Raw genomic sequence first — 21,534 nt, 5'->3', positions numbered from 1 at the left:
TGAGGCATTCTTACCATCAGGTTCACATAAAGGTCTGGTTATAATCCATTAAAGAGAATTAACTTGAGTTCTGAAGTCCTGAACTATGCAAGTGGTTTGTAGTTTCTTGTAGGAAATAGGACTTTGATTTATTGTGCCTTTGAAGGGCCAATGGAACAGAGCAGTCAAGGGAGATAGGTGAGTTTAGCTGATATCCTCAGTTGTCACTGAAAGCAAATGTGCTTGGAGACCTAGTCAGTTAAGACAAGGTACCCTTGGCAAGGTGGTCTCCCTAGATATCACTTACACCCTTGCTTCTGTGATCCAGGGCTTTATTTTCAATCATTAAAAAAAAACCCCAAAATTTTTTTTCCTTCTCTTCTGCCTTTATCTGGTAGGTAACTATGGTATGGAACTTGATTGTGAAGTGGCTTCAGATCTTTATTTTTTTTTACCAAGGTATTTGGTTTTGGTATTGGCATGGTCAGCTTCATTTCTGTGGAATTAAGAAGTTACCCTTGATAGTCAGAGCTTTGTAATGGTGCCTTTTCACTGGAATCAGTGTTTGATGACCACTGCAACTCTCACTGATAGTTTCAGCTCATGTGTTTTTCCTTTATTATCAGATCTTTTCCAGCATTTAAGAAGGAGCTACAGGTAGGGATATTGAGCACTATTTGTGTTATAGACTGCTATTTTGCATAATCTGATGGCTAAGACATTCGTGTGTGTTCTCCTCTGAGAAGTTATTGCTAGTGAAGAACAGTATAACACAGCAGAAGCAGTTTGCTGCTGTGGAAGTTCTGACTGGGGTACCAGCTGATGTACAGCTGCTGTGAAATTCATTTCTAGTTAAGGAGGGAAGTGTTTTCATACTTTTTTTTTCTTGTGCCATGCTAGTACCAACTTTCAGAAACTTTACTCTGTTAGAAAGCTTACCGAAAAGATAAGCCAGTTCAGTGTTCTGCTGTTTAGCTGAAAGAGCATTAGCATCCTTTGGAGGCAGAACGTGTGAACTGCTCTTTTGTTCCATAATGCTCGTCTTGCTTTTTAAAACTTTGTCCTGTAAATTGCAAGCCAGTGTAATATTGTAAATGTTTTGGAAAGTCTACTTTATTTTCACTAGTGCTAATATTGGTTAAGCTGTGAAAGTGGTAGAATATCTAGGAACTTTTTTTGGTGGGATTTCTTACTGTACATAAACTCTTAGTATTTTTTGTACAAAAAGTATTTCTTTTTAATGGGGTGCGGTACTATTTTCATGTTGAGCTCCAATATTTCTTCATGTAAGAGAATTCCTGATGTGTAAGTGGAGTCATATGATAAAATTTGTCATCCCAGTTATGTGGAACAATTGAATCAGGATAATACTCAACATGGAAGTTGCCTGTGAAAACTTGTTACAGGCAAACGAAGAGGGTATGTCGTGTTCTTTGACTTTTTTTTTACAGTGCATCAGAATAGACTCCAGAGCTTCAGCTGGTGCTTCCCATCAGCCACAGGAATTATGATAATATCACAGTGCATAAATATCTCACATTAAGTAGTTCTACAGGAGACAGGAATACTAGCCTCATTTTACAGGCATAACATGACAAAGGCCAACAGAGCCTGAAGAACTTGAATTTCAATCTGTTTACTTTTCTATAGCCACGGGTCATCGTTATCTTTTTCCATGCCATTTAAGCCTGCACTCTGTATGCTAGCAGTGCTTTAGTGCAAATTGTGAATGATAACCAGAATTACACTGAAAATTAAAAGGGAAGTGATAGTGCCAGGATTCTTCCAGGGACAGGGAAACAAATTTTGGTGGGTTGGGGTTTTTTTTTGGAGGGTTCTGTGAGGAACAAACCAGGGGATGGGAATATTGGTAATGGATTGGAGTCAATTCTCAGTGTGTAGAGAGAGATTTGGAAGTGCTCATTACATATCTGAATGAAGAAGCTGACTGAAAAGCAGAACGAAAAATCAGTCAAATGACCATGCGCCTCTCTAAAGAGAAAGAGTTATCTAGTACTGGTCTTAATCAGATATTTCCACAACAGTGTTATAAAATGAGTTTAACTAGTGTGGCCAGGATGAGCAAGGACTAAGAACAACCATAAAGCTGTTTCTCACCCCAGCCAAAAGTGGGTGACAAGCAGATATAATTTTATGTGGTCAGTTCTTAACTTTGGTAGGTGGTGCTTTTTTTTAAAAAAAACCAAAGATGCTTTTTTTTAAAAAAAAAACAAAGAAACAACAAAGAAAACCCACAAGTACAGTAGGCTTCTGAATCTTCAGATGGTCCAAGTGCAAATTAGTTGTAGGTGAAAAAATAAGATTGGTGAGAGTTGTGCTTTCACTGTGTGACATTCATCAGTTTGATTACCATTATGAATAATTTAGCATTAAGAACAACCCAGGCTCTTATGTGCATATCCTGTTCATGAAGTTTCTGCATTAAATACATCGAAGAGAGAACATTCACTGATGGGGCATTTTTTAAGAATCTTTAAGGACTCATTTAAGTTAAAATTAAACTAATGGATTTATTTAATTTTCTGTTCTTTGTGTACTCAGGGTAATAGGGATTGATATATTTTTCAAACACAGAAGCTGAATCCTAAGTCTAGATCAAAACTCAGCTTTGACTATTGTCTCTAGACAGTACTTCTGTAAGAAATTACTTCAATTTCTGCTGATTAGAATACTACTTTGAATGTCCAGTTTGTGAGTTGTGACTGTTGTAAAGAAGTTAAGGACGCATTTCCACAGAACTTTTTTTTTTTAAGACCACTTTGTGGTTTTAAACTCCTCTGTCTGTAGTATCATGTGCATGAAGTGAATGTCTGCTATCTTTGAAAAATGAAGACAGCATACCAGAGCAGTCCTGTTCTAAAGAGATACTTGGAATAACAGGTACACTTAGAATAGCCAAAAAACCCCCACCCCTGCAAGCAGTGTGTGACTTTGTTCATCCCTTTTCCAATAAATACAGTCTTGCAATTTTTACTTCAGGGCTTACTGATCAGAAGTTTAAGAAATATAGGTACTTAAATTAGTAATAGTTTAGTAAACCTATTTTGTTTTCAGTTTTCAAATTCTGGAGATAGTGCAGACATGCACACATCATACTACAAATATTAAGCTTCCTAAAATGCAGCAGAGGTACTACAGTTTAAATATGTTTATTTGAAATATATATTTCAAGAAAAATGAAACTTGCCCCTTAAGGCCCTCTGCCTGCAAAGAGGTGTTTTAAAATTGAAGTCCTTCTTCAGGCTGACATTTCTAAATATTTGATTTTGTGGTTTATTTTCCTGAACTGAAAGTCTCAGAAACAGCATGAAAAATACAAAGTCGTTCAGGTCAGTAACTTTAGGGAGTAGGAAAACGCAGTACCACCTTCAGGAGCCTTAATGCAGATTAAAAATTACACGTTCTTTGTGCCTTCTCACAAACTTTGAAAGGCCTTTAGGTTCATATCACCACTTACTCCTTGCTCCAATGCTGTTCATGTATAAAAAGGGTTACAGATAAGATAGGAAAGTCCAGTAAGTTAAACTTTCATTTGCTTGAGACTTAGATTAAAGCTAGGTATCTGGCCTCTGGTACCGACTGGTAAGGTTTGGCAATATGGTCTAAGATAGCTGTGGGAAAACAGCTCCAAGCTGCTTAGTGGTCCCTTTTCTTCAACTTGTACTGTGGTTTATTTGGGCACTGAAGTGAATAGGGAGAATAATGTGACAGGAAGGATGCACAGGAATTCTTTATTCTTTGTAAAAGCTCAAGTTCCCTGCTAAAGCAGAACAGAATGCGGCAGCTGCTGATATGTTAGATGGCATACTCATCAAAAATTTTTTTTTTCAGCTTCACATTGGTTTTAATATATGGCATCACAGGTTTTACGAACATTGGACTAAAATATTTTCAAAGTGTATAGATCAACATCAGCTTTAAGGACTGCTTCAGCTGTGCAGATTTCCAGAAGTAAATGGTTGATAATCTAGCCTTCAAAATACCTCTAATGTGCCGAGAGCTTAAAAAGTATTGGTAGTATAGCTTTAGAAAAAATAGCGTTCATTATTTTAGAGCACGTAAAACCTATCTGTATTCGATGTTAGGCTTTGAATAGATTCATTGAATTGCTGGGAGGTGCATTAATATTTTATCAAGTCTAAAATAATTTGTGTGTTTGTAGTTGAAATACTACTTTGTTGTACAAAATGTTAAAGAATGAGGCAAAATTTGGTACCGTGAGTGTCCAGTAACACTGACGACTCCTGCAGAAAATATTAAACAATCCATCAACTCTTGCAAAAGTGTAGTTGGAAGAAAGATACTTAAATGTGACGCAGCGGAATTGGAGTTACTCTGACAAAGGCATCTGAAAAAATCTTAACTTATATATTCAAAAGGCATATGGTATAGTTGTTAAAAGTTGAAGGGTATTTTTTTGATATTACAAACTCAAGTACTATTTCATAATATTCACGTTATTCTGCTATGGTGTCATCTCATCGAACAAAAAAGGATATTTAAAAACCATGAACAATTCTAGGAGTCTAGTGAGTAACTGGAAGTGGTTAAAACACTTTAAAGCAATGTTCACGTTGTATATGCAGACTGAGCACAAAACTTTTTTTTTTTTGTCAAAATATGCTTGTCAGGCTATGTATCTAATTCTGCATTGCAGTTTAAATCATAAAAACTTTATATCTGCAATAGTTTTTTTTTTTTTTAAAAATGTAAGGTAACCAATGCCCAATCTTTTATAGTGAATTTGTTAAATCTTTAAAAAAGAAACCCTATAAAAACCAGAAAACCAAGCCCCTTGTTTCTGGAAGTTATTTATTTTCTTTCCTTCCTTCCTTCCTTCCTTCCTCATGTTTCTTTCTTCTAGTTCCTTTTGGATTTTGCAGACTTGTCAAATCACATCTTTTATTTTGTCTTTCCATGTCCAGGAAAACTAATCACTCTTCTGCAACCAGTTAATGCTTGAAATCTTCTGTGTGCAAGAAACCAATTGTCGCAATCTCAGCTGTGATCTGATTCACAAAAGTACAATAATATGTGATTTTCTTGCTTTGGATTCTATCAAAGCTTTCTTATGCAGTTTTAGACTATCATGACTATTCCCTTTTTTTTCCCAAAATTGTGCTTTCCCAAACACAGTAAGAACTTCTTAGAGCTGAAACAATGGTTTCTGTATATTTCATGAATGTTATGTATATTTGAAAGTCATCTAAGGACTCTTTTAACCACATTTTCCTCTTTGTTGAAAACTTCGTAAAACATCTCTGCTTCTGCCAGGAAAATAATGCCTTTTTTTTTTTTTTTTTTAATAGCATACCTCATGTGATTTGCAGTAGAGTTGAATAGCACTGAGTTGCGGTCACTAGTTTGCACTAATCCACTAGTTTGGATCACTAGCGTTTTTAAACAAAGAATTCACAATGGGATGTTTTTTAAAATGAGCAGGCTTGCTTTATTGTCACTTCTATGCAGAAGAGCCCCAGACTTAAATAGCATGCAAGTCAGGCACTGATTTCCGAATCAAATGTTTGACCTTGGGATCTTCATAGCTAAATTTTCGACTCTGAGGCTGTAAAAACATTTGATACCAACTTTCTTATAATCAAACCACCTTTTGTTGTGGAGGCTAATGAAATTATGATTCACTACCACTTCTGTCTGCAGGGGTGAGCTGTACGGTCTATTTCTATGGAGCAGAAACAAGAACAATTTCTTGTTATTCTAAGAGACTGTGTTTGCTTCTGTGTCTGTCACTTGTAAAATGCTGGCTAATTGTTAGTTTAAAACAGCTCTTATCAATTACTGTTGTAGCATACCAGCTTAACAGTTTTCCATAATTTGTGATTTCTCCATTTCTTCCATCTGTTTGGGTGTGTAATGAGTGGTTGGGTGTATCATTAATTTTTATTCAGAAGGATATAGTAATGATTCAAGAATGTGAGTGGAGAAATGTATCTGAAAGAAGTCAAAATAACAGAAATTGCTAGTAATTTGGGTTTTTTGATATCTAGTTTGACATGTCTTGGAGACCTGGCTGTCTGAAAGTGAAGCTCAACCTTTTTCAGAAAAATATCACTTTTTTTAGTGTAACTCAAGTATTTCAGAAAAAAAGAAAATTACCTCTAAGTCAGCTTACTGAGAACGTTCATTTTATTCTACTGGTGCTTGGAGAGTATTCAGAAAAGGTGTGAGGTCTTATATTTTCCTTTGCATGTGAGTTATTGACATATTTAATTTACTAGAGGTATTTAAATGTATTTTGAATAACTTAGTGAGTTCCTTTGTGTTTTAACAATGTATTAGACCGTTACATAGAAGGTAAACTAGGATATGTCAGGAGAGAGAGACAATACTTCTTTAAGAGAAAAGTGATGACTGGCATCTTTGAAGTAAATTGAAATCTATTTATGGCTGGGCATATGGAAGAGGAAGTGAACGCAGTGGCCCAAGTGACAAACACTGTGTTTAAAGATTTCCAAGTCTGAGTCTTGCGGTTTGGAGGAAAGGGGATTAGTTTGGCTCTTTGGTGATGGCTAGAACTGCTGCTGCTTTGGCATCATGAAACTTGTCATGGGCTGAGCAGTCTTTCAGACACGAGAAGGAGAAAATTTAGCCAGTCTTATGCAAACAGTTGTTGAAGAATTATCTTCCTTTTCCAAAGGGAATTTGTTTCAGATGGAGGGGAAAAATAGTTTTTATTCATAAAAGCTTGAATGCTTATGGAGGAACATTGCTGAAAAACCTCCAAGCTTATGAAAGCAACTGTATATAGACTAGAGAAATTTTAAGAGACTGCTATCTTAAAACTGTGTATATGTCTGAAAATCTTTGTATCTACTGTAAATGAAGGTTTATGGAAGAAATACTGTTTTCCGCTCAGCTTCAAAGAGAAGGCTTAATAGAGTTATAAATAAACAATTTTTTACATGGTTCTTTCAGGAGGGAGGAAAGTTAAAGACAAAACTTTAATACACAAAAAGTTTGAAGGACATTTGAAAAAACTTGAAGATACTTGCTTTGGCTGCATCTGTACGGATCAAATGTCCAGTCTTTAAAGGATAGGAAGGGCATTTCCCTGGCCGTATCAGCGCTGGCTGGGGTTCTGTTTTCTGCCCACACTTTGTCAGTTTTCTCATTGTATGTCAAATATTGTAACATCATGCCCTGTGGTAGTCCTTGTTGTAAAAGCTAATAGTGTTTTTAGGTGAATGTTTGCCCCAGCCAGGCAACAAAAATCGCTTTGGCAGGAGAGGAAGTGTTGCCTTTTGAGAGTTTCATCTCCTGCTCTGTTCACCTTCAGCCCTCCATCACTCTTCCCCTGTGCCCTCTCTTCCCCCCAATTTGTAGGCTGTTTTTAGTCATACTTGATGGGTAAAAGTCCCCAAAATATTAAATTGGCACAAGTTTGGAGAAAATTGATGCTAAGGAAGAGGAAAGACAACTCAACAGCTCAACAGTTGCCTGTTCTTTTCTAGCCTGCCAGTTCACCAGTGAGCCATGTTTTTGACTGACCAGATGGCATACCTAAACCTTGGAATAAACCCTAGCATGTGATACCTCTTGCTGATTTGATAATTAAGAGACATAGGGAAGATATAATAGTATCATGTGGGGAATGGATGTTTTGGGGGTGGAGGAATAAAGGAGAGCTTGTAAGGGGTAGCAGCAGCAAGGTGCTGAGGTTATTGCTGTCCACTGAAATCTATGGGAGATAAGGCCACCAGTTCTGCTTTCCACAGGGGAGGATAACTTGTTTTAGCAAGGGCTGCTTGCAGATAGGCTGTAATTTATTTCTAAGTGTCGACATTCCATCAGATATTTTTCAGTGTGCTGCTGCTCCTACTGCAGCTGGTTCTTTTAAATTATAAAAAAGTAGCCAGCTGCTGCTACAGGGTAGTTTTTTAGAAGAACATAGTGGTAGAAGTTAAACCACTTTGCTTGCATAAATGAGTACTTGGTCATGTTTCTTCTCCCTGACACAAAGTTTCCAGTTGCTTATGAACGATTCAATCTGAATTTACTGAACTTTTTTTTTTATGGGAATAGTTTGAAATCTGCTCACAGAAGAGATAATGAGCTTATAAAGAAGGTATTTTGTAAGTATACCATCTCCTGTTCTTCTCTTGAAAAACCAGAGAACAGGAGAGCAGATTTCAGACAAGAGGAGGAGAAGATTAATGTATTGTTCATTTGTGTAAAGTATGTAAGCTGATGTAATTAGGGAGAGTGATAACCTAGTTTATTTACTTTCTGAAAACCATGAGGAAAAGGAATGAAAGAAGCTCAATTTACTGTCTTTGTACTAATATTTTCTACACTAAAATTAAACTGGATAACTTACTGCATTGGGAAAACCAAGGCTTATTTCTTAATTGTGACAGCTACTTGCACAGAAGCGTAGTATGAGAAAATTAATAAAGCAACTGTTTGCTCAGACTTTCTTCAAATTCAGTTGTTGGATTTTTAGTTATGACCTAGTTTCTTTGGTGGACATGTGTTCTACACTGTAGTGTCCTAGAAACTATTAGGAAAGACTTCTTATACTACAAATAATAGTATAACTGTTTATAATAATATTCTCTCACTTTCCTGAATGAATGCTACTAAATGATATGATTTTAAGGACTTGACTATTCTAAGAAGTGAAATGTTAATGTAAGTGCGGACATATTTTTCACATTGCTGTCACCTATACTTTCAGTCCAGATTTTACCTGAATTATCTGGTTTTTTTCTACATGCGATATGTAATATTATAACAACTTTCTTGGCATAAAAGAAAATAATCCATCAAAAGAGTTGGTTGCTTCAAGCCTTGAAATGAATAAATCCTAAGAAAAAACATAGATTGTCTTAAGGTGTATTGTAACTACTTTTTCAGTTGTTGCTAATGGTATCGGAGTTATGTGTTTATGTTGATCTGCCTAACAGGGATTGCTCTGTCTTTTTCTTTTAGTATATTAACAAAAATTTGCAAATTACATGTAGTATAATACATTCTGTTACACTCAAACTTCCCTTCATTCTGGTAATGTTCATGGGTCATTGACATTCTTTCCAAAGCATTATAAGTAAATCACTGGGTCACAATATTGAAATACTGTACTGTTGGACTATTGGCTCCTCAGCTTGTAATTATTTCAGTAAGTAGGTAAGCTGTAAATGGTCAAAGGCTAAACCTCTTCTTAAAAAAATAAAATAAAATCTGATAACGAGACATTGCTTTGATGGCTGTTTCAAAAGAAGTAGATTGCCTCGAAGAGCAAATGTTTGACACTGAGGAAAGTTGGGACTGGGTGGCATAAGTGACATTGCCAAGCATCTTTTAAGGATTAAAAGTAGTTGGGGGTGGGTCAGAATTAGAGGCTTTGGTAGCATCTGAACAGCTTCGAAATAAGAACTCTGGTACAAGATCCTGGTGCTGTGACTAAAGCTGTGATCTCCAACCTTCCCAGGACAACTGCACTGAGCAATGTGAAGGAAGCAATGATGTTCCCCTTTTCAACTTTTTAATTTACTGCAGCTACAAACAGCATTGGAGAGTCTCCTAGCCAATGCTTTGCCTAAAGGCATGCGTTGTGGGCTCCAAGTACAAGCAGACAGGGACTGGGCAACAGAAAACCTGTAGGAGAAGGGAACAGAAGAGTTGGCAAGAGGGAATAAAATGTAAATGTTTTGCTCTAGAAGATAAAAATACTTAAATGGCTAAATAGTATCTCACTATTTCTTTTGTCAAATAGTGACAGTTACGGTTGTGTAGCAAGCTAATTAGTAAAAGAGTTTGCAAATCCAGAACTATTAAGAGAATGTAGAAGTGTTGGCTGGGGAGACTCTACGTGTTGGCAGGTAAAAGTTTTGACTAGCATGATTAGCCTGTCTAGCCAATTTCAGGTAGGAAAAAATCATTTTGACCTTCTTCCTTCCTGCCTCTCTTGACTCTGACAAGAGTAAAATTTACTCTTAACAGAGGACTTAGGGTTTTTTTTCATGCTTGCTTGTGTTTTCTGGAAATTGAAACATAAAAAGGAAAAAAAATGCTTTAAATGCTAAAGATGTTGATATAATTCAGGCAAAAGAGAGTAAGCTATGATTAGCAGGAAAATACCGGTGGGATCTTTGCAAGAAAAGGGAGGGCTTATATACCCCAGTAAAATAGGCATACCGTCTGCTTTCATTTACAGCATAGGGCACACCGTTATAGCCCTGGGGTGTGTTGGAATAATTATTGAGGAGGTAGACAAGACAGTTGATGTATTTGGATAAGACATGATATCTCTTGAGCAAAACATTACATGGTAGTCCAAACCCGACAGACAAGACAGTTATATAAGAAGTTAATTTTACATGCTCTCTAAATTATTTCAGTTTTTTTTTACATACACGTGCTGAAGATAGTACTGAACTTTAAGTCTTGTACAGACTTTTTTGCTGTATTCATTCTTGATGAGTAAGCTGTATATTGTTGTTACGGTATGGAAAATCAAATTGAATTTTCCATTCTGTATATAATTTTTCCATGAATACAGAAAGTTGATAAGGCTTTTGCTGAAAGGATCATATTTAAGTCATCTTTTTATTTAGAGTTTATTTAGAACTTAGTTTCTGGAAGTGTGGAATGCTTTTTGGTGCAAATCTAAGAGCAATGCTGACAAATCAGTGGTTTGAGCATATTTGGTCTGTAGAACACTTCAGCTTGCAAAGCAAATAACTGTTCTCAGCATTTGCTATTCTTTTGAAGCTGATGGAGCACTTGAGCTGGTACTTGTAAGTTGGTTCTTATTAATTTTATATCAAAGTAATTTGAAGCTAAATGTTCATGTATCATACCATGGAAAACCAGCTTAGGTATTTTGACAAATGGATGGTCTTCTGTTTTGGTGGGAGCCTCACAGGGAGGTAATTGCAAGCCCCGGGTGTTCAGTTGCAGAGGAAGGTCTTAGAAATGCTTTTTCAGCTGGCACTGCTTCTCTAGTTTAGTTACTACTGATGAATTGGATTCGAGTCTTTAAAAAACATAGCACATTTCCTAATGTATACAGAAAAGTTAGTTGATACTTTCCACATGAGCCAATGTTAAGAAGTGGTTTGCTGAGGGTGTGACACTGTCAAACAGTTGAGCTGAAAGCTGAATGAGTTGGGAGGCTTTGTTTTGGCCTATCATGAGGTGTGCAGAAGTGTTGAGAGCTTCCTGCTTGCTGCTCTTGATGTCAAGTTAAACATTTCTGGTTAAGTGGTTTAAGACAGTATAATACTTCCACAGATTTTTCCCATCTTTCTAAAGGAATAAGAATAGTTCAGTGTTGATTGAACAAAAGTAGTACCTTCGTATTTTTATCGCTTTTTATTTAACTGTATTTTTAAAAGGTGCCTTCTTTCATTTTGGTGCTTGATGAAGTGTTCTATGGTATAGCATACCTGCTATCAAATAAAATGTTCAGATTTTATTCTTCTGTAAGGCATAGTTCTCTCTGTATCTTGACCTTCCTTTCAACAGAGTAAGTACCTAGCCTACTTGTTACACTCTTTTTATCTTTAGTAACTTTGTTTTTAGGGGTTGATTAGAAACTTAAACATTCTGAATGTTTTCGTATTGCTGTCTAACTTTTGATGTCCCCTAGGATGAGCTTCTATATGGAAGATTCCTGTTTCATCCCTTTTCTAAAATATTCGAACAAGAATTACTCCTCAACCCGGAACCAGCCAGGTGTTTTAGGGAAGCAAGAGTTTATAGAACTGATGTCTTTCCAGTTACTGAAAATGCTAAATGGTTGAATTTATATCTGAATAGCTGATGGGGATTTCCAGTAGTGAAAGTTTCTCAGACCCTGAAGCAGTCTGCCAGGTATCAGATTAATAATCCTTCCCTCATGATGTTTTGATGTAATTCACACAATGTTCCTGGTCCACAGCAGCTGCTGAAGAGGTGTTTAAATTGAGATGGAAAACAGATACAGAATAACTGAAAAACAAACAATTAGAGAAAATAGAAGACATAATTACCATGTAACAGGCCTGTTGAGATTTAGTGTAACAACAATGGCAAGTCTTAATTTGAGAATTAGGTTGTTAGCTTCATGAGCATGCCAATCTGCCACTGCTGCTGAGGTAAACAGTCTTTTCCTGGCCATTCTTTCCCTTCCTTAGGCATGTATTGTGAAATAGATTGCAAAATTTTCTGGATTGCAGTGAGTTTCTGAGCTAAATTAGCTCTAACCTGTACGCAAATGTGATGTTGTCAGAAAGGAGTGTGGGGATAGAAGCAAATGCTTAGGGACTAGGGGATGTTGTTATGCATTCCTCGAGCTGCAGTGCTGATTTTCAGTGTTTTTGATTTTACGCATGATGTATATGTAAACTGCATACCTTGCTTCCTGCATACTGAAGTATCTTCTAGGTTTGTATGTGTAAAAAGAAAGGCACTGCAAACAGCTGACTGGCTCAGCAATTAGTAAACTAAGTGAAACGGGGTATTTCTAGGAAGAAAACGTAAGGTTTGCAGCATGTGGGAAACTGTATGCCGGATTGCTGCATCGCCAAAGGCTGCATTAAAACCGCAGTGCTTTTTTAGAAAAGCTAATTCATTGGTTTATTGTTGCAGTTTCCTCATCCTTGTTATGACAGCATTAATAGCTCTCAGTATTCTGTTTCAACTACTTGTTACTGATTTTACAGAAAGGGACAAGAAAGAAGTTAGGATCGGTGTTACTAACTGAATCCATTGTTTTGGAAACTTGATAACGTAATGTTTCCTGTGTTCCTTTGGGGTAAACAGAACTTCCTGAAATAGGGACCATTATCTCACCTGAAGCCAGAAAGTGTTTGCCTGCCTGTTTCTACTTAGAAGAATGGAAGAAATTTTTTTGTTTAAAGCAATCTTCCTACTCTTGCAAATGAGAAATGATAGTCATTTGTCAGCTCAGCCAAACTTCAGATACTGTTGCAAGCAGCAGAGCTTTGCCTGGAGGCAGATGAAGATATCCGAAACTAGAACTGCTGTGGGAGGGTTCGTATTTGTGTATGAAGACATATGCTTGCTCAAGCAGTTCGTTGTTTTGCAGTACATATTCTCCTGTTGACACTGACAGACAGTCTTACTGAAATGCTTTAAATCTACTGAAATGCTTTAAATCTGGCAGAAGGCAGCAAACCATTTCCTCCTTACTGCCATTTATTTCCCTTGCCACAAAATTTTTGTTTTAAATAGAGCATTAATATTTTCCAAGAACTGAGTCCACAGGCCAGACTTTTTTTAGGGAAGGTTCTATGTATGACTTCTGTGTTCTAGGCTAAGTTTCTTCTAAGGGTTTGCTTTTACATGCTGTAAGCTTACTGTTCCCTGAGTTAGTCCTCCTAATAAGCAGTGCATTATTTTGGACTTTGGAGTTACGATATGCTTGTTCACCTCTTAAACAGCTGTGTCTAGTATTTCCATTACTTACTGGGGGACTAATGTTGTAATGTGTGATAATATAGGGCTTCATAAAAGCTTGTGGACAAGAATACAATTTTCTCATTTTCGTCTTTGATTAAGAAGTGCTAATTATATCTTGCAAGAGAATGCTTCCTATTTGATTTGTGAGGTTTTTCTATGGTTACATTTGGTTCCTAAGTTAGTAAATATATAAACAGCCTTTTTTAGCTCTGTATACAGCCATAAATTATCTGGTTTAGAGTAAGGACTCTAATATTAATATTTCTTTCGCAATGAAGGTACAGAGCCGAATAGACAGTAGACTGTCTCTCGTGCCAGAGTACTGGAAGAAATGATTTCTCAGTGTCTAAACAGACATAATTAGATATGTGGAGCAGTGGTTTTACTTTGGGGACTTCCTACCACTTAGCACTTTGTTTATTAACTTCATGAGAGAATATTATATCATTGAGATCCTTTGTAAATGTTGAGAAGCATTGTGTAAATTTGACATTTGCTTTTACAAATTTACCAGTTGATTTATTTCAAGTACTGCCTGTTGTGAATGGCAAGTTTTAGGATCTTGCTTAGATACCTCCCCCTCCCACTTTTCTCACTTTAAGTCATATGCTTTAGTGTACACTATAATACTCTCTGTGTGTGTGATCTCTAAAAAAGCGAAGCCTTTGGTTAGAAGTAGAACAATTCCGTAGTTCCCTTTTTCTATGTATAGGACAGAGTTGCTGTAATTTTATTATCCCACAATGGCCTGTTGCCACTTGCAAACTGATTTCTTGGCCCGTGGAAGGCTGGGGTTGTGATCTTCTAAGCACCATTAAAGCAGCATATTTGAATGTCCATAATTTTGCATCCTTCTGATCATCTCTGAGGTAATGGGAAATATTTGTAGTTATCTCACTCTCTGTAGTTCCATTAAAAATTATCAGTGGAAACGGAGAAACTGGATATGACAATAACTTGGGTACTTTTTTTTTTTTTCCCCCTAAACTCTGTTCTCCCACACCATCCCCCTGTAAGCTTTCCTACTGTTTGGGTTTTTTGCATCAGATGAGAAAACGAGAGGTTACAGATTATTCAGTTGAGTATTATACCTGAGAATACAGCAGGCAGCTTTCCTGAAGCTCTCTGTTCACTGTTGAAGAAAGTGTTGATTATCATAGGGCATGCAATTTTACTGAATGTTTATGAGGGCAGCTGTGATTGATTTTAATGCAGTAATGTATTTAACTATTTTGTATTCATAATTAAGTAGGATTTTTTTCCTCAGTAGGTCTGGGAACTTTTACTCCTTTCTAATGAGTCAGGGAAGACTAGAAAAGGTTAAACAGAAAGCATTGCCTTTCTCAGTTGAAGGGGTCCTGTGTTTGTTTGCCAGTATTAATGTCACAAATGGTTTTCTTAGCAAAGGACAGCACTCTGAAAGTGGAAGCTGAGTCATATTCGTAACAACTAAATTAAGAAATCCACTTTGTGTACATACCTGTGCACATGTACACATGCACACATGTATGTAGGTAGCTGGGGTTAATGCCAGTTGGCATACTGGCAGGAGTTGATGATTCTGCCTAGCTGCTGCTGCTTGGTGTAGGGCTGTTGCCGTACTTGCTTTTTTTGAGGAAGATGACTACTTGAGCTGTTACAGTAAGTGATAATTATCTAATGTCTCCTGAGTTTCATGTGACTTGTGGTGAAGAGTTGCCAGTGAGGTCCAAAGTCAGTGCTTTGTATACAGGAAATGTGTTGTCTGAAATGTTGGGGTGTGCATCTGCTGCTAGTCCCACCTGAGCTCTTGCAAGTAGGGGGAGAGAAGGCAAAGACCGGATTTTGAAAGTATTGTGGAATAGGATAGGAAGGTAGAGATTTTGAGAGGGAAGTACAGCTCAGTCTTTAAGTTTTCAATAGCCCATTACAATAGAAGTGTTACTGAAAAGCTAAATTACCCACTCTTTATAAACAAACAAAACAAACAGAAAACTTGTAGTTGACACTAAATCTTATTTTCTTGACTTCTGGGTTCCTTCATAGTGAATGCTTTGTCAACTGAAGGAGCTGAGAGGTGTCTAATGCATTTTGTGCTGTGGCTCACATCCTCCATATGAACCCGTGCTGGTTGCTTTGCATTCTTGTGAAACAATGAGGGTAGTGTTTCCTTGTGGCTGAAGAGAAGGTGCAGAGGGTGTCTGCCAGCTCGCAGCAGTCAACACACAACTCTTTGTTGATAGTCCCACTGAAGGCAAGCATGCCCAGACCATTGATGCTCCATGCTCATACTTAAGGCTGATGTACGTTAATGCTATAAAAATAAACTGGTTTTGCTGATTGCTTTACTAATGTTTTTGAATCATGATAGTTAAGAAAGACTTCCATCATCTTTACAGACCTGTAGTGCTGCTCCTGATTTGCAAATAATTCGGTTTTTGTCTTTCTGGAGAGCAGTTGTGAGGTTATGAAAGATAGCTTTTATCTTTTTCGAGTTGTGCAATTCTGTGTAGGTACTGTTTGAATTATGAAAAAGATACTTCTTACAGTCCAAAGAGATTTAGTAATGATGCTGAATATGATAGTAGACACTTTACTGTTGAAAGCAGTAGATTGTCTTGTATCTTTGTGTTTTTTCTTGTGCTTTCCAGCAGTGTAGTACTCTCAAGCAAAGTGAAAATAAGCTTTGCTGTAGTCTTGATTTGGGGGGAGGGGGGGCATTTTACAATTGACTTCTAAAAATAATATTTACTTAAAAAAAACCCTATGGGGTTTTTCTCTTAGTCCCTTTTATACACCACTAGTGTTGGCTTGCCTTGCTTTGAGTCTGTGTCCCCAGAAGACAGAAGAAGGCAGGCTGTGAGAGGAAGGCACTGCTGCATTGTTTGCCTGGCTGTACTTGCTGGAATCATTGCTTGATTGGTGAACAACCTATTGGTGAAAGCCAAGAAAAGTAAGGGCATACACTTTAGATGTCAGCCTGATCGAAGTAACAGTTACCTTGACAATTTTTTCTAAGTTTTGGGGATATAGTATTATAGCAGTTTGTACTTTACACCTGTTAAACACATATCTGTGTTTATGGTTTTGCTGATTGTGTTATAAATCATGCCTATGAATCTTACTTTCTTTCTGACAAATTGCATGCAGGAAAAAAAATCTTTGGATTGTCTCCATTAGGAAAGATTTATTCAAATGATTATTTCCCTTGCTGTCTTTCTGTATAAGATAAAACCATGGAGACTTATGGAATAAAACCATGGTGGTTTTGTTGTATGCTCTGTTTTTTATGTATTGTTGGTCACTTCAAGACCAACAGGTAGATGATGTGGCTTTCTCAGTGTTATAAATCTGTTTTCTCTGGAGTTTCATGGCAGGCTAATAATTTTCTCTCCTTCCCATGAGTTCTTGTTCACTCCCTTGCTCTGATGTTTCTGGCCATGTGCAGGGTCATACCACTGGACTGAGCTGGAAGAAAAATAAGCTGACAAAATGGAGTTGGCTACATACTTTATGGCAGCTGTATGACTTTATGTGTGTGGGGAGGTGTGTCACTGAATAAACAGAAATTGACTGTACAGACTGGGAAGATAATGCATGACTATAAAATCATACAGTCACTCCATATTATATTTAAGAAGAGGTTAAAGTGGTAAGTGGGATAAAGAGTGACAATTAGGAATAGTTATTTCATTGTGCATAAGTAGCTCTGCATGATTGTTGCTGTTACTAACTTTAAATGTGTCAGAAGGAAGTTCTCTGAATAATGGGAATGCAAATATTGAGGCTGTTCAGTATAGACGCTTAACTTGAATATGAGACAATTATATTTTGCACTCTACAAATGTTGTGGCTGTGAATCTGGTCAGCATATCGGAGTGCCTGGCTAAAATTTCTTTAGGTTTAAATAAAAGCTCAGTGTATTGGATTCCCCTGAAAAGTCAATTTTCCAAAAAACCTTTCTTTGTTGTTGGGTGCCACTTACAAAAGCTAAGGCACTCACTGTGCAGAGGGTCTCGTGCATGTGATGACAGAACATTTAGCTGGTGGTAATGGAATATAAAACAGGACAGTAAAAATTATTGGCAAGGGAGATCTCTGCCTAGAATCATCCTCATCTAACTTTCATCCTGTGAAATACTTGGAGTTGATGTGAGAACTTCTTATTAACAGAAGCTGCTTGGATTCCAAATTCCAAAATCCCAGCTCCAACAATTTCATTTGAAGGCTGTTTACTTATGCTTTAAACTGTGCATACAGTCTTCAGTTTAAATTGTGTAGCAGTGTAACATGGTATGGAGCATTGAAAACTAATGCCTACTGGTTGGTAGCCTTAATCTAAGTACTCGTAAGTGCTATTGCAGCAAATGCTTTCTTGGTTTTGTTCACCTACATATTCTGTTATTGGTGTCCAGGTCTTCTAACCTACTTGCCTGTCCACATCAGCAGTGTGTGTAGGTTATTAGTTTTTTCTGGGTTACTTAGGATTTACATCAAGAAAATGAAAGGGCACAGTGCACCTTCTTCACCTTGGTTTCTTTTGCCCATTTCTCACTAAAATAGCTTTGTTTCAAGTCGGAAACATGAGAAGATCACCAGCCAGTTCTGCGTGCATACTGTGCTGTAATTTTTGTTCTTGACAGGATATAATGGAAAAGCCAGCTAGAGCAGAAACATACTGAAGAGATGTAGTTACAGGTAAGACAGTCCTCTCTTTGAACGTGCAGTTTAGGGAAGCAAATTTGGAAGCATTATTGTGAAGATCAGAAACATGTAATCAAGCCAATCTGACTTCCTCTACAGCAGGAAGCTTGTGGACTGAAGAAAGCCACATGTGATACTCTTGCAGAGCAAGCTAAGGAAACATGGCCTAGATAAAAAAAGCTATTTTAGGATGTGTGTAAAATCATTAGGTTAACAGTAGCCAGAGTTTTAGTTTTCAGTAGTTCACTTTCAGCAAAGGAAAGCATATTGTATGGGATTTTGTGTAGTTGTTTCAGCTTATTGTTCTTATTCATGAACTGGGTAATGGAATACCATATGGTTATGAAATCTGAAGACAAGAGGTGTTTGGAAATAAATGCAGGTACAGGAAACTGGGATGGCAATTCAGAAGAATCTTGAATGCTGGAAAGATAGTGTGAAAGAATAGGATGTGATTTAGAAGAATAAGTGAAATGCTTTATATTTAGGTCAAAATAACATTAAAAAAAAACCCAACAAACTGAGAACTTGTTTAAGTTGTTCCTGCCACCTCATTCCCCACCCCAATCTGGGACAAGCCATGGATTATAAAATGAGAGTTAACAATGCAGCATTGTTCAGAAAGAAGAGGTTTGTGCATGTATTGGCATGAATAAATGGTGGTATAATCTGGAGGATATGTAGAGTTGAACCTTCTGCGTGGTTCTGTATTGTAAGGTTGAAGTACTGTGTCAGTCTTGGCCATTGTACTTCAAGAAAGATGTAGGCACAGTTAATTGCCTCAGGAGGGTAATGGTAATGACTGGCAATTTAGAAAAGATGGCATGTGCAGAAAGAATGGTTGAATGGTTGGCATTTTTGTAACCCAAAGAAAAGATCAAGGGAAATTATAAGCTTTTAAGTGTGTGGAAGTTCACTACAAAACATGAGCATCTGCCCTTGGTAAATGTGCCTTGCTTACTAATGGCAACATGGACTATTCTCTGTGTCGTGCTCTCATTGATTGCTTTTTGTTTGTGTGTGTTATAAGAGCTATTTCTGTCCAGTGTCTGGACGGCACTGAACAAAGAGCCTGTCATCTTAGGATCCTTTGAAGAAATACATAAATTAGCAAAATTGTTAAAATATGGATCTTCACCTAACCAGGTAAATGTATAGATAGATACTTCAGTTCAAACTCTTGAGCAGATAGAAGAAAACTTGCTCCCAGATTTGCCAGTCACTTGGAACAATTGTCTACGGACTAGATTCACCTTCTGTAAAAATGGATCATGTTCTCTACCTCTGTAAGGCACTTGAGTTTTACTGAAAAGTGATATAAAAAAAGCTAATTTAACATAAGCAACACTGATTTTTTTTTTTTTTGGTGCGTATTGCATATTACAGTGCAACGTGTGGAGCCTAGTCAGATATGTCATAGAAGTCTGTGTGTTTAACCTTCTTGAGGGCTGTGACTAATTTGCTTTGATAAAGGCAGTTGGGTCTCTTCAGAATTAGGTCATGATCTCTTAATATTTAACACTTTCAGAAAGGTAATAATGACGTCATTTATGTTAGGTGTCCTACTGGGTATGTCTTGGGTCATCTTGTGAAGCCATGTTTTTCTGGCCCTTTGAGACTAACCTATTTTTTTCAGATTTGGTAAAAATTGGTATTATTTCTGGGAGATCATTAGCCAGTTCTTCTAAAATTCAGAATGTAAGCCACTTCTGTGGATATAAAACTGCTTATTTTTCCTATTCTGTCAGTATGCTTTATTGGTACTTTGGTAACCTATCTTCAAATGGAGAACAAAATTAGGAGTTGAGACGTTTTCCCTTTCTACTTTGATATGCAAAAAAAAAAAAAAGGGAAACTGCCAAGTATCATACTTACTCCAGTACTGAGGCAGGTGAAGCAATTTGTTTCAGAATAAGCAGTTGACAAACATCTTTTCTATCACTGGCAATCTTAGCTTTCCTTACCATGTGTTTCCTCCATACTGTCATGTTATCATAGTGTCAGCATCTTATTTTTTTTCTCCCTTGTACATAATTTTTCATCTGGACAGGCAATATATAAAGCTAACAGTTTAAACAGGTAGAGCAATAAACTTGAATAACTTAGACTCATATGTAATATGGTACATACAACACATAAGCTCATAATATGTGGCAAATATTACTTAAGTGTAGGCAAGTTACAACTGTGTTAAAATATCTTAACAGACAAGAAAGCAGATTTTTTAAATTTTTATTTACTTTCCAGCTGCTTAGAATTTCCTTCAGACACTGCTGTGTTAACTGGGTAAAGGAAGAGATTTGAAGGAATTCATTCAATACTGCTAAAATTTTAACAGATAACACTCGGCAAGGCTCAGGCATCATTTTTCAGGTGTCACTTTTTTTTAGAAGTGTAAAAACATTACTTCTTAAGCATCAGGTCTGTGTTAGTTTAACGCCTTTTTTTTTTTTTTTTTTTTTTTTTTTTTTTTTTTTACAAAAGCAGTCATTATAAATGCTAATGTTTAACTTGTGGGCAAGAGATGAAAGAATGTGAAAAAACCCCTACATCTGTAAACTAGAATATGTATGGGAAAACTTAGTCCAAAAGAATGATCATCTGGGGAGCTGCTCATGTGAATGTGTGCTGTTGAGGAGGCTGTTTTCTAGCCTTATCAAAAACAATTCGTAGTTTGTTGTGCTAAGTGTTCATGATTGGATAGAGGGCGACATATATAGAACTCAAAAATAGATAACTGCTTATTTGGGAGGACAGGCAGTCCTCCCACTTAAATCATATCATCTGAAAGGCTAAAAAATTTTGATGACTTGTTCCACCTCTCCACTCTACCCTGCATATGTTGTTTTCCTCACAGGCTCAGTTCACTGCCTCTTTTTAGAAGCAGTCTTTTGGCTCCTTCTCCCTTGCACAGGATTTTGAAGTCTTAAATGCTGGAAAACTTTCCTCCCCTTCCACCTCAAGCTCTGCCACAATTGAGTGGGGAACTTATTTGAATTTCTGTTCTTCTTCTAGGACAGCCTTAAGACCTTGTGGATGGAAGACCTCTTCTGCTTCTGCGTTCATGTCAGAATGGCCTAGGCCAATCTATTGCTCTATGGTTCCTACCACAGGCGCTCTACAGCAATGTACTGGGATTTTGGCACCAGTGCTAGTGGACCATCCAGATGGCTGTAAACTTGCAGAGGAGGTTAGTACAAAATGTGATCCAGGAATTTTTGATGTTTTGGTCAGGTCTGTCTGCTTTGGATGTATCTTAGAGCAAAGGGAGCACTTAGACTTGCATGTATGCTACTACTTTGTCATTGCATATTCTATATTTTTCTGTTCAGTCAGGGTCCTGGTGGACCAGTTCAGTTGTCTTCAACTATTAAACAGGTGTCCATAAGAATCCCCTAAGATATTAGCACAAGCCTAATTTAT

The 21,534-nt window shown here is 37.1% G+C and overlaps 1 protein-coding gene across 2 annotated transcripts in view; it reads left to right on the top strand.

The window, feature by feature from the left end:
- GALNT1 (polypeptide N-acetylgalactosaminyltransferase 1) overlaps nucleotides 1–21,534 on the top strand; it is a 91,200-nt gene that overhangs the window by 4,712 nt on the left and 64,954 nt on the right. The window contains exon 2 of one of the 2 annotated variants that reach the window (XM_075494141.1): nucleotides 21,132–21,301. The gene's annotated coding sequence lies outside the window, so the exon portion shown is untranslated. Of the gene's footprint in view, nucleotides 1–21,126; nucleotides 21,302–21,534 lie in introns of both variants that reach the window. The other variant, XM_075494140.1, reaches the window with a different exon arrangement.

The sequence above is a fragment of the Mycteria americana genome, chromosome 2 (genome assembly GCF_035582795.1).
Source record: "Mycteria americana isolate JAX WOST 10 ecotype Jacksonville Zoo and Gardens chromosome 2, USCA_MyAme_1.0, whole genome shotgun sequence".
Classification (NCBI taxonomy): Eukaryota; Metazoa; Chordata; class Aves; order Ciconiiformes; family Ciconiidae; genus Mycteria; species Mycteria americana.
This window is presented reverse-complemented; position numbering and strand designations above follow the sequence as displayed.